The sequence below is a fragment of the Schistocerca cancellata genome, chromosome 4, assembly GCF_023864275.1.
Source record: "Schistocerca cancellata isolate TAMUIC-IGC-003103 chromosome 4, iqSchCanc2.1, whole genome shotgun sequence".
Taxonomy (NCBI): Eukaryota; Metazoa; Arthropoda; class Insecta; order Orthoptera; family Acrididae; genus Schistocerca; species Schistocerca cancellata.
In genome coordinates this window covers 758234573-758248173 of record NC_064629.1, presented here as the reverse complement: position 1 = coordinate 758248173, position 13601 = coordinate 758234573, and positions in this window count along the sequence as shown.

Below are 13601 nucleotides of genomic sequence, written 5' to 3'. Positions count from 1 at the left end.
ATTCAGTACCCAGAACCACCACCCCTGGCCGTCATAACGACCTTGATACGCCTGGGCATTGTGTCAAACAGAGCTTGGATGGCATGTACAGGACAGCTGCCCATGCAGCTTAAACACGATACGACAGTTCATCAAAAGTAGTGACTGGCGTACTGTGACTAGCCAGTTGCTCGGCCACCATTGACCAGACGTTTTCAATTGGTGAGAGATCTCGAGAATGTGCTGGCCAGGGCAGCAGTCGAACATTTTCTATATCCAGAATGGTCCGTACAGTACCTGCAACATGCGGTCGTGCATTATCCTGCTGAAATGTAGGGTTTCGCAGGGTTCGAATGAAGGGTAGAGCCACGGGTCGTAACACATCTGAAATGTAACGTCCACTGTTCAATGTGCCGTCAATGCGAACAAGAGGTGACCGAGACGTGTAACCAATGGCACGCCATACCATCACGCCGGGTGATATGCCAGTATGGCGATGACGAATACACGCTTCCAATGTTCGTTCACCGCGATGTCGCCAAACACGGACGCGACCATCATGATGCTGTAAATAGAACATGGATTCATCCGAAAAAATGACATTTTGCCAGTCGTGAACCCAGGTTCGTCGTTGAGTACACCACTGCAGACGCTCCTGTCTACGATGCAGCGTCAATGGTAACCGCATCCATGGTCTTCGAGCTGATAGTCTACACTGCTGCAAACGTCGTCGAACTGTTCGTGCAGATGGTTGTTGTCTTGCAAACGTCCCCATCTGTTGACTCAGGGATCGATATGTGGCTGCACGATCCGTTACAGCCATGCGGATAAGATGCCTGTCATCTCGACTGCTAGTGATACGAGGCCGTTGGGATCCAGGACGGCGTTCTGTATTATACTCCTGAACCCACCGATTCCATATTCTGCTAACAGTCATTGGATCTCGACCAACGCGAGCAGCAATGCTGCGATACGATAAACCGCTATCGCGATAGGCTACAATCCGACCTTTATCGAAGTCAGAAACGTGATGGTACACATTTCTCCTCCTTACACGAGCCTTGTGTGAATGCTCTGAAAAGCTAATCATTTGTAATCACAGCATCTTCTTCCTGTCGGTTAAATATCGCGTCTGCACCACGTCATCTTCGTGGTGTAGCAATTTTAATGGCCAGTAGTGTATGTAGATACTGCGCAAGCCGTCGTATGGTGCATGGCGTACCATGTACCAATACTTCTCATTTCCAATCCTGTTCCACTCGCAAACAGAACGAGGAAAAAAGAGTGCCTATATGCCTCTGTACGACCTCTAATTCATCGTATCTTCTCTTTGTGGTCCTTACGCGCAATGTACATTGCAGTGTTTGACTCACAATGGCTGAAGTGTGTAGTTCAGGCAGTGATGTTATGGGCATATTTGTCGTACTGTACACTATAGGGGTAATAATAAAACCAGCAAACTCATTGTAAAAAACGTACAAGGATTTTATATGACCATGATTTTTCCACTGATGTTGGACTTGATTTACTATACCGCGTAACCTGAGTATTGAAAGGAGTGGAATTAATTACAGCTGGAATCGGACGAACGGTGTCTAGAAAAAAGTACAACTGTGGTTATTTAACTAAGTAAGGGTTCCAGCTGTGAATGGAGAAAAGTAAGAACAAAATTTCTAGTAATGGTTTCTTGATGTAAAATAACAGCTAAATTATGCCACACTTCTATAAGAGAAACGATTTTAATCAGATACGAACACACTAACAGGCATTTACAATAAAGGTAGTCATAAACTCACCAACGGTCTTTTTATGGTTAAGTGAAACACATTTAGTGCGATTATTGCTGGAATTCATATAAAACACACGTTGAAGAAGAAACCACTAAATGCAGAATCTGTTTCCCAGCTGTAGGAGTTTTAAGTAACTCCTACAGCTGGCAAACAGATTCTGCATTTAGTGATTTCTACTGCCAAATAGACCTATGAATGTGGTTTAAGAGTGTAGAACTGAAAAATTTATATTTTTGCCCATACACATGAGTCACGTCATCGTGTTTAGTGACGTCTTCAGTGATATAGTCACCTGAGTTATACGTTCAATCCCAATGCCTTCCCGAGAGGACAAAAGTTCATCACTAATTCCGATTGACAAATCTCCTCTAATTAACAACAGCAACAAAATGAAGAAATTCTGTATCGAGCAACAGAACTGTTTTCATCTTCGAGGTGACACGTTTTAATTTTGTGTCTGTCAGACTATGTAGCGACAGACTGTGGTGGCTCTACCAGCGTCAAATATTGCGCCCTGCGGCTTCTGTTTCGTACATCCAAGGTTTGTTGCCGTGTTCCAAGTGACATGTTAACCAAAGTAACTTTATGAAATTCATAACGAGAAAGCGCGCATCAAAAGATCTCTTTAACATGCCCGACGATATTGCTATATAGCACTGCACAGAGTGCACTGCTCTCTACAGGTCAGTTCTAACACAAAACTGAGTCGTTCATCGCTATCATGCACCCCTGAAATTATCACGAGTACCAAAAATTCTCTTCTTATTGATTGCTAAAACAATTTACCATTAAATATTGTGTATTTTTCCCCATTATTTATTTTTTATTTAATTTGAACAGATAAAAATCTTTCCTTTACATTGAACCAGAAAGCACACGTCTACATCTACATCTACATTTATACTCCGCAAGCCACCCAACGGTGTGTGGCGGAGGGCACTTTACGTGCCACTGTCATTATCTCCCTTTCCTGTTCCAGTCGCGTATGGTTCGCGGGAAGAACGACTGTCTGAAAGCCTCTGTGCGCGCTCTAATCTCTCTAATTTTACATTCGTGATCTCTTCGGGAGGTATAAGTAGGGGGAAGCAATATATTCGATACCTCATCCAGAAACGCACCCTCTCGAAACCTGGCGAGCAAGCTACACCGCGATGCAGAGCGCCTCTCTTGCAGGGTCTGCCACTTGAGTTTGTTAAACATCTCCGTAACGCTATCACGGTTACCAAATAACCCTGTGACGAAACGCGCCGCTCTTCTTTGGATCTTCTCTATCTCCTCCGTCAACCCGATCTGGTACGGATCCCACACTGATGAGCAATACTCAAGTATAGGTCGAACGAGTGTTTTGTAAGCCACCTCCTTTGTTGATGGACTACATTTTCTAAGGACTCTCCCAATGAATCTCAACCTGGTACCCGCCTTACCAACAATTAATTTTATATGATCATTCCACTTCAAATCGTTCCGCACGCATACTCCCAGATATTTTACAGAAGTAACTGCTACCAGTGTTTGTTCCGCTATCATATAATCATACAATAAAGGATCCTTGTTTCTATGTATTCGCAATACATTACATTTGTCTATGTTAAGGGTCAGTTGCCACTCCCTGCACCAAGTGCCTATCCGCTGCAGATCTTCCTGCATTTCGCTACAATTTTCTAATGCTGCAACTTCTCTGTATACTACAGCATCATCCGCGAAAAGCCGCATGGAACTTCCGACACTATCTACTAGGTCATTTATATATATTGTGAAAAGCAATGGTCCCATAACACTCCCCTGTGGCACGCCAGAGGTTACTTTAACGTCTGTAGATGTCTCTCCATTGAGAACAACATGCTGTGTTCTGTTTGCTAAAAACTCTTCAATCCAGCCACACAGCTGGTCTGATATTCCGTAGGCTCTTACTTTGTTTATCAGGCGACAGTGCGGAACTGTATCGAACGCCTTCCGGAAGTCAAGGAAAATGGCATCTACCTGGGAGCCTGTATCTAATATTTTCTGGGTCTCATGAACAAATAAAGCGAGTTGGGTTTCACACGATCGCTGTTTCCGGAATCCATGTTGATTCCTACATAGTAGATTCTGAGTTTCCAAAAACGACATGATACTCGAGCAAAAGACATGTTCTAAAATTCTACAACAGATCGACTTCAGAGAGATAGCATCTGCTCGACGACCCTTCTTGAAGACTGGGACTACCTGTGCTCTTTTCCAATCATTTGGAACCTTCTGTTCCTCTAGAGACTTGCGGTACACGGCTGTTAGAAGGGGGGCAAGTTCTTTCGCGTACTCTGTGTAGAATCGAATTGGTATCCCGTCAGGTCCAGTGGACTTTCCTGTGTTGAGTGATTCCAGTTGCTTTTCTATTCCTTGGACACTTATTTCAATGTCAGCCATTTTTTCGTTGGTGCGAGGATTTAGAGAAGGAACTGCAGGGCGGTCTTCCTCTGTGAAACAGCTTTGGAAAAAGGTGTTTAGTATTTCAGTTTTACGCTTGTCATCCTCTGTTTCAATGCCATCATCATCCCGGAGTGTCTGGACATGATGTTTCGAGCCACTTACTGATTTAACGTAAGACCAGAACTTCCTAGGATTTTCTGTCAAGTCGGTACCTAGTATTTTACTTTCGAATTCACTGAACGCTTACGTATGTAATATGTACAAAACAAAACTTCTCGGGATTCTCAGTTACATCCTCGTGATCAAATTATGGTTCAAATGGCTCTGAGCACTATGGGACTTAACATCTGAGGTCATCAATCCCCTAGTACTTAGAACTACTTAAACCTAACTAACCTGAGGACATCACACACATCCATGCCCGAGGCAGGATTCGAACCTGCGACCGTAGCGGTCACGCGGTTCCTGACTGAAGCGCCTAGCACCGCTCGGGCACACCGACCGGCATCAAATTATGTAGAGATAATTATCTCATGCCGCGCGGGGTAGCCGAGCGGTCTTGGGCGTATTGTGACGGTCCGCGTGGCTTCCCACGTCGGGGGTTCGAGTCCGCCCTCGGGCATGGGTGTGTGTGTTGTCCTTAGCGTAAGTTAGTCTAAGTTTGATAAAGTCGTGTGTAAGCTTAGGGACAGATGACCTCAGCAGTTTGGTTCCATAAGAATTTACCACAAATTTCCAAATTTCCAATTGTCTCATTCTCACGAAAAATTTTCTTAGCTTATCGTTGCTTCGTAATTCTCATCTTCAATATCCCATTGACATCGACTGTTGGAAGAGATCCTGTAAACTGTTTCATGTATTACGGTCTTCAGCTTTACTTTGTGTGTTGCATCTGTATGTTTTTTACTGTTGTCTACCCACGTTCCTGCAGGTCGTCCTCTCCATTTTCGTTATCTCTTGTCATCCAGAAAAGTAGTTCCTTTGTCCATCAGCCAATCGTTCGCCTGGCTACATGTCCCACCTATTCTCCGTTTATAATCGCTACCTTCATAATCACGATTCCATCGCAGTCTGAAACTTGATTCATTTCTTAGCCTTCCTAAATTGTGTTAGTGATTCCCAAAATTTATATATCCATTGCTCTTTGAACAAGCTGTACTTGTCGAATGGTTTTCTTATTGAAGTCACATCCGGTGATACATAACGATCACAAACTTCCCTTTTCAGACACATCGGAAACTTTGTTGTGAAAGTCATATTTAATTTGCAAAAAGCGCTCCAAGCCATTGTTATTCTTTCGTTCGTTGCTATTGTTTTCCATCCAACCCTTGTCGGCAGCTACACCTACAACAAAACCTCATAAACTGGTTTTAGAACTTCACTATTAATTCTATTTTGTGCGCAGTATTTGTCACACATTATTGTAGTCTTACATAGTCGCACTATACAATACTAAAGAAAAGCCATGTGTGGAATTGAAACATGGACAATAATCGGTTTAGACAAGAAGAGAATAGATACATTGGAAACGTGGTTCTTCAGGAGAATAGTGTAGATTATATGAGTAGATCGTGTAACTAGTGAGGAGGTACTGTACAGAACTGAGAACAAAAAAAATTAGTTGCACAATTTGTGTAAAAGGGGTATCGCTTGTGATACGACGCATTCTGAGTCACCGAGGGATCACCAATTAAGTGTTGAAGAGTATTGTGGGGGTTAAAAATAGTAGAGGGACCATGAGATGAGTGCAGTAAGTAATTTCAGAAGGATGTAGGTTGCTGTTAGTTTTCAGAGCTGAAGGGCCTTGCAGAGTTTAGTGCAACATGAAGAGCTACACGAAACCATTCTTCAGACTGAAGACCACTAAACACACACACACTCACGACCGGGCCAATAGTTAGTAGTGTAATAACGTCGGAAAGTAGAATAACAACGTCGGTTGTTGATGAATGACTGTATATACACATAAACAGGGTGGTCCATTGATAGTGACCGGGCCAAATACCTCACGAAATAAGCATCAAACGAAAAAACTACAAAGAACGAAGCTCGCCTAGCTTGAAGAGGGAAACCAGATGGCGGTATGGTTGCTTTGCTAGATGGTGCTGCCATAGGTCAAATGGATATCAACTGCGTTTTTTTTTAAATAGGAATCCCCCTTTTTTATTACATATTCGTGTAGTACGTAAAGATATATGAATGTTTTAGTTGGACCACTTTTTGCACTTTGTGATAGATGGCGCTGTAATAGTCACAAACGTGTAAGTACGTGGTATCACGTAGCATTCCGCCAGTGCGGACGGTATTTGCTTCGTGGTACATTACCCGTGTTAAATTGGACCGTTTACCAATTGCGTAAAAGGTCTATATCGTGTTGATGTATGGCTATTGTGATCAAAATGCCCAACGGGTTTGTGCTATGTATGCTGCTCGGTATCCTGGACGACATCATCCACGTGTCCGGAACGTTCGCCGGATAGTTACCTTATTTAAGGAAACAGGAAGTGTTCAGCCATATGTGAAACGTCAACTACGACCTGCAACAAATGATGATGCCCAAGTAAGTGTTTTAGCTGCTGTCGCGGCTAATCCGCACATTAGTTGCAGACAAATTGCGCGACAATCGGGAAAACGTCGGTGTTGAGAATGCTACATCAAGATCGATTGCACCCGTACCATATTTCTTTGCACCAGGAATTGCATGGCGACGACTTTGAACGTCGTGTACAGTACTGCCACTGGGCACAAGAGAAATTACGGGACGACCTATGGCAGCGCCATCTAGCGGGCAACCATAGGCGCTATCTGGTTTCCCCCTTCAAGCTAGACAAGTTTCGTTCTTTGTAGTTTTTTCGTCTGACGCTTATTTCGTGAGATTTTTGGCCCGGTCACGATCAATGGACCACCCTGTATATAGTTATTCATCACCTACCGAAATTATTATTTCACTTACCGACGTTATTACACTACTTCGTGTTGGCCCTGCCGTGAGTAGTGGGAGGGATACATGGGACCTTACCCTGCTAATAATTAGTTCCGCATTGCGCCTCGGTGACAAGCTTCTGGAAGTCATCATGTCTTTCTACTGGTATTCGGTGACGCACGACGCCAGATCAGTCTGCGCTGTTTGTTTAGCCGGTCGCGACAGTGTTCGGTGACGTCGCTGTTGAGCAGCTACTCGCGGATTGACGGCAGCCATGACGTCCGGAGCCTGCAATCGTCGTCTTCCCTGTTGATGTTGTTGGTCTGCTTCAGGATTTCGACCGCTTCTCTTATTTTACGGTGGTGCATCCAAGGCTCACTCTCCAGCACCCCCGCCTTCTGGAACTTTATGGGCTGGCCACAGTCGCGGTGTTGTTCGATTTATTGTTCTCTCCCCAATGGCCCACAGCGTTTCCGCTCTCCTGTGCGGGCGCTAACTGGCCTCCCGATTCAGCCTCACAGGCTGCACCGCGCTCCCCCACGCGCCTGCAGCGTTGGGGGCTTTCACTGCAACCGTAGTGGGGGCTGCCAAGTTCTGCACCCTGCAGCCACTCTAGAAAATTGTTTTGACGCCTCCAAAGCGAAGTACGTTCCCCACTCGTTTACTGGCGTCCTTATCATTACCTAAGCTCGCCACTCAGAGCGCTTCCTCTACTCGATTCGCAGTGGTCTACCAATTGTCAGCAATACATAAAGTGAAATATATGAAACGTTTACGCAATAGTGAATATGGACATCCAGCAGCTGTTTAATGAAATGATGACTATGGAAATTTGTGCTTATCTCGAATGGTCGCCTTACCATTACGCTATCGGTGCACGACTCACGTCTAGACCCAAACTTCCATAAGTCATTCCATCATATTGCTGGTGGTTGTCTATATTCGTAACAATGAATACATTTCTTATATTCCGTAACGGATACAGTCACCGCAGTGCCTTTTCCTTCGGAAACTTTGTACTGCATTTCTGAACAACCAAGGCACTGCAGTATCGTAATAAAGTAACTGTCAATAAGATTCGAAGTTCACGAACAGCTATTCATAACTCCCCTCCCTCCAGTCACGACAGACCTGTATAATTTTTATCCAGTCATGGCAGACCAGCATAGTTTTAGGGGCAATAGGAAATATGAATAATGAAATTTATAATATTGTGGCATTGATAAATACGCAGTATACAGAAGTATCCAACGCAATCGAAGACGGTCCACGCCCTGACTAAGACCACTCCAAACACGCTTCAAATGTCAATACTTTTACTATTTTATAGTATGAATTATTACATCAGTTGTTAACAGCAATTATAATAATACAGACAAAGATGCTTATAGCAAAATATTCAGTTACAGTAATTTTGAGCCCGTGTTAACATCTCACCACGAAGAATCATGACTGAGACGGAGGTTACAAAAACGTTGGAACTTTCCGCTAAGAAAGCGAAAATTACAATGTCTTGATAGTAGTGTCTACGAAATAAAAGGGGTAGTAACGCTAGGCAGAGTGAAGTGACCCACAGACAAGCACATATGAAAAGTTTTGTTTTGTGATGGACTAGGAAAGATGTTTAATTCCTCTGAGATTTTGTTAAATACCGTTCCAGAGTGCGGTTCTCCAAACTGACGAAGTTGGTGAGAAAGAAAGAAGTTTAGAATGCAAAATAATGTGGTTGACCAGAAGGGTAAGATGTGCGTAATACATGGTAATCTGATTATTTTATAGATCGCCCGACTCAGGAGCTGTGATAGATTGACACGCGTGTTATTTTTGAAAATGGAACTTATCACAAAAATTATAGGTTGTGTATTTTGATGAGTACCATGATCGGCTGTACAGTGCCCTAGTATCATGTGTTTACGTGGTGGTAAGTACGACATTTATTTGTGATTTTAACTTACACATTTCTTATTCCACTTATTTCTTATTCCCGCAAAGACTTCTATCATTACTAAGCGGGATATCATTATGACACTCTTTCCAAGAGTCTGCAAATCCAAATAAACGAGTACATCGGTCCAATTAGAAACTTCCGTAGTTTCCCGACATCTCAACTAACAAAAAATTCAATGGTAGTAAGCATCCTTACCAATACAGTTTCGCGCCGAAAGGCGTATTTCTATGTCTTTACTCTTGTGTTGCATGCTATGACCCATCTTCATTTATTATTTTCTAAGTGTGCTATATTGTGTGCTTTGGGAAAAATTGACCGACGCTAGATGAGTTATTAATCTTATTTAATCATTTTGAAAACGACGTTGCTGTGAAAAACAGTAAGCCGTAAACTCTCTATGTTGTAATATATTCAAGTACCTCTCTTTACGGCTGCTTGAAGGCAGCTTACCTTCTGCTCGAAACGAGGCCGAGTGTGTGGCGGCTACTAAATAATTCAAAATGGTCGTTACTTCGTTATGAAAAGACACAAACTGTCTGACCGGCCGGGATGGCCGAGCGGTTCTAGGCGCTACAGTCTGGAACCGCGCGACCGCTACAGTCGCAGGTTCGAACCCTGCCTCGGGTATGGGTGTGTGTGATGTCCTTAGGTTAGTTAGGTTTAAGTAGTTCTAAGTTCTAGGGGACTGATGACCTCAGAAGTTAAGTCCCATAATGCTCAGAGCCATTTGAACCTTTTTTTTTCAGCCAGAAACCGATGGAGAACTTACAAACGCTAATTTCCAGTCTGCAAGTCCACATTACTCATTGTGCTCACTTTAAGAAAATATTCCTACTTGAAATTTACTCAGCGGGATCAGGAGCTATGACTATAAATAAAAGTTTTGAGAATAAACTCTTTGATATATTCTGCAAAAATTCACACGCGCAAAATATGATAATATCCCTAAAAATAACAAAAATTATCCTTACTGTAAACAGCACTATTAACAGTTCAGAGACGACCAATGTGGGAAGTTCCAAGTAAAATGCGCTATCATCGTAACTCCTAATCACCAAAAACTAATTGCTCGCTTCAAAAGTAAGAAATAACTCCGCTAATTGCCACGCAGTTTCATCAACATCGCGGGCGGCACACAACCAGCTACTTCCGTGAAACATAAGCGATCCTGGATGGTGTACAGGCCCATCTCAGTTCACTTTCTACTTTTTCGAAAACGCATCCAATTTCAAATGTTCAAATGTGTGTGAAATCTTATGGGACTTAACAGCTAATGTCATCAGTCCCTAAGCTTACACACTACTTACCCTAAATTATCCTAAGGACAAACACACACATCCATGCCCGAGGGAGGACTCGAACCTCCACCGGGACCAGCCGCACAGTCCATGACTGCAGCGCCCTAGGCTAATCCCGAGCGGCCGCATTCAAGTCTTCGCAGCTCAGACGAGATCCGAGGCACAACGCAAGCAGGCGTTTGACTGACGCGGACTGTTTGACATCTCGGTGCGAAGTGTCTCTTGTTACTTCCTCGCAGGCTGTATGTACATGGGCTCAGCGGACCGCGAAACGGAACATCTATGTGGTATCAACCGCCCTCGACAGGCCCCTTTCTAGGACACACATTAATTAATAGTTCTTTCATTTAACGATTCATAGTCTTCTTAATTTTTATGTAAATACAGTTAAGTATACTTTAGTTCGATTGAATTTAAACCTTGCCTGATAGAATTTTTAAAAAGGAACTGACACTAGAACATGACCTCTAACTGCCTCTTTAAAATTCCTTATAAACATATTTATTTAGAATATAGTCTTGAAACTTGGTACAGCTGTATTATTTCATGAATGTAATCGAGTGTTGTAAATAAAACTTTCTATTAGTAATACAAATTATACTTAATCTGTCATGAATAAGGACGTTTTCGTTCCAAATTTGGAATTTGGTAAATATCTCGAAAACGTATAGAGGTAGCTTGTTGGTATCACATATTTAATGTTTGTACATCGAAATGAGGCTACATACGAGTTTTCATCTTTCTTAGTGTAACATTTAGCGCCTTCAATTTTCCGTAAAATCGCCGAATTTGATCAAAGTATTGCTCTGATGAGGTTGAGAATTGTAATTTTCAATTGTGACTTACATGTGCATATTCTGAACAGTTTTTAGCTTTGTAGTCTTATTATTCAGGATCACTTTTTTTTCTAAACGTCATGTATATATATCTAAAAAAAATTTCATGACATCGGTTCCCAGAACTCCTGAAGATAGATGTTGACTGCGGATATTGTATCACTGACACAGTCCCTTTGACTGTTCAGAGATGTCACTAAACCCGCCCAAAGACGTAAACAACCATGCATGAGCAGCGCCTGTCAGATGGAGGGGGTCCGACAGCCGATCAGTTCCAGTCATTCCACCAGGAAGGAGGTCCACGGCTCGTGTTGTCTGTAGTTCTGCCATGCCTAGACGGTCCATACTACGGTTCGATCGCGTCCGCATTGTTACTTTGTGCCACGAAGGGCTCTCAACAAGGGAAGTATCCAGAGGTCTCGGAATGAACCAAAGCGAAGTCGTTCGGACATGGAGATACCTCGCTCAGGCCGCCCAAGAGCTACTACTGCAGTGGATGACCGCTACCTACGGATTATGGCTCGGAGGAACCCTGACACCAACGCCACCATATTGAATAATGCTTTTCGTGTAGCCACAGGGCATCGTGTTACGACACTAATTGTGCGCAATAGCCTGCACGATGCGCAACTTCACTCCCCCACGTCAATGGCGAGGTCAATCATTGCAACCACGACACCATGAAGCGCGGTACAGATGGGCCCAATAAAATGCCGAATGGATGGCGCAGGATTGGTATCACGTTCTCTTCACCTACGAGTGTCAAAAATGGTTCAAATGGCTCTGAGCACTATGGGACTCAACATCTTAGGTCATCAGTCCCCTAGAACTTAGAACTACTTAAACCTAACTAACCTAAGGACATCACATACACCCATGCCCGAGGCAGGATTCGAACCTGCGACCGTAGCAGTCCCGCGGTTCCGCACTGCAGCGCCAGAACCGCTAGACCACCGCGGCCGGCACCTACGAGTGTCGCATATGCCTTCAACCAGACAATCGTCGGAGACGTGTTTGGAGGCAACCCGGTCAGGCTGAACACCTTAAACACACTGTCCAACGAGTGCAGCAAGGTGGACGTTCCCTGTTGTTTTGGGGTGGCATTTTGTGGGACCGACGTACGCCGCTGGTGGTCATGAAGGCGCTGTAACGGCTGTGCGATACGTGAATGCCATCCCCCGACCGACAGTGCAAGTATATCGGCATCACATTGGCCAGACATCCGTCTTCATGAAGGACAAATCGCGCCCCCATCGTGCACATCCTTCAGGATAAAGACATCGCTCGACTAGAGTGACCAACATGTTCTCCAGACATGAACCCTATTGAACTTGCCTGGACTAAATTGAAAAGTGCTGCTTATGGACGACGTGACACAGCAACCACTCTGAGGGATCTACCCCGAAAAGCCGTTGAGGAGTGGGACAATCAGGACCAACAATGCCTTGATGAACTTGTAGATAGTATGCCACGACGAATACAGGCATGCATCAATGCAAGAGGACGTGCTACTGCGTATTAGAAATACCGGTGTGTACAGCAATCTGGACCACCATCTCTGTAAGTCTTGCTGTATGGTGATACAACATGCAGTGTGTGGTTTTCATGAACAATAAATCGGGCGAAATGATGTTTATGTTGATCTCCATTCCAGTTTTCTGTCCAGGTTCCTGAACTCTCTGAACCGAGGTGATGCAAAACGTTTTTTGAAGTGTGTATTTTGCCTAACATATTCATTTTATCATTCTGAGGCCTTAAAATGTCAACATTAATATACTTAAGCATACACTAACGAAGTTGGGAAAAGTTATTTCAATTTTTAATTTCACTCTTAGATTATGATGCAATCCTTGGTACGATAAGTTCAGGCGCGTTATGACGACGTGGCGCTGGTAGCAGTGAACTGGGGTAAGCCCCGCACACTCTCTCGCCTCTGTACCTCTTACAGTGATACAGTGCTTATTTCACCTCGCAAGCACTTTGTTGTCGTCTGGTAGCAGAGAGGACCAAAGAACAGACGCTGTACCTTGTCATCTGAGTATCTCAGATTGTGAAAAACGTCGCTACACCACTGTGTATGCAAAAAGTGTACTGCGACAGAACACGGCGATTTTTGGTTCCGATGCGCATCAAGAGTCGAGAACACACGCAACAAATGTTCCGTTGCTAACTATAGTATACTCCTTATACTGCAGTCATTAATAATGTGTATATATCTCCTCCGCCGCGCGTGCACGGATATGCAGCAGAATAGAACAGTTCATATTTCTCCATGGCGGATAAACCGTCGGCTGAAGTCGTAGCTTCACCCTTTTGCCTGGTAGCAGGCCGTCTATACCTGACATGTACACGTCAGGTGTATCGTGTATTACCGGCTTTAGAGCCAATCACATATCCATGAAGATACTCTCTGTGATTGCA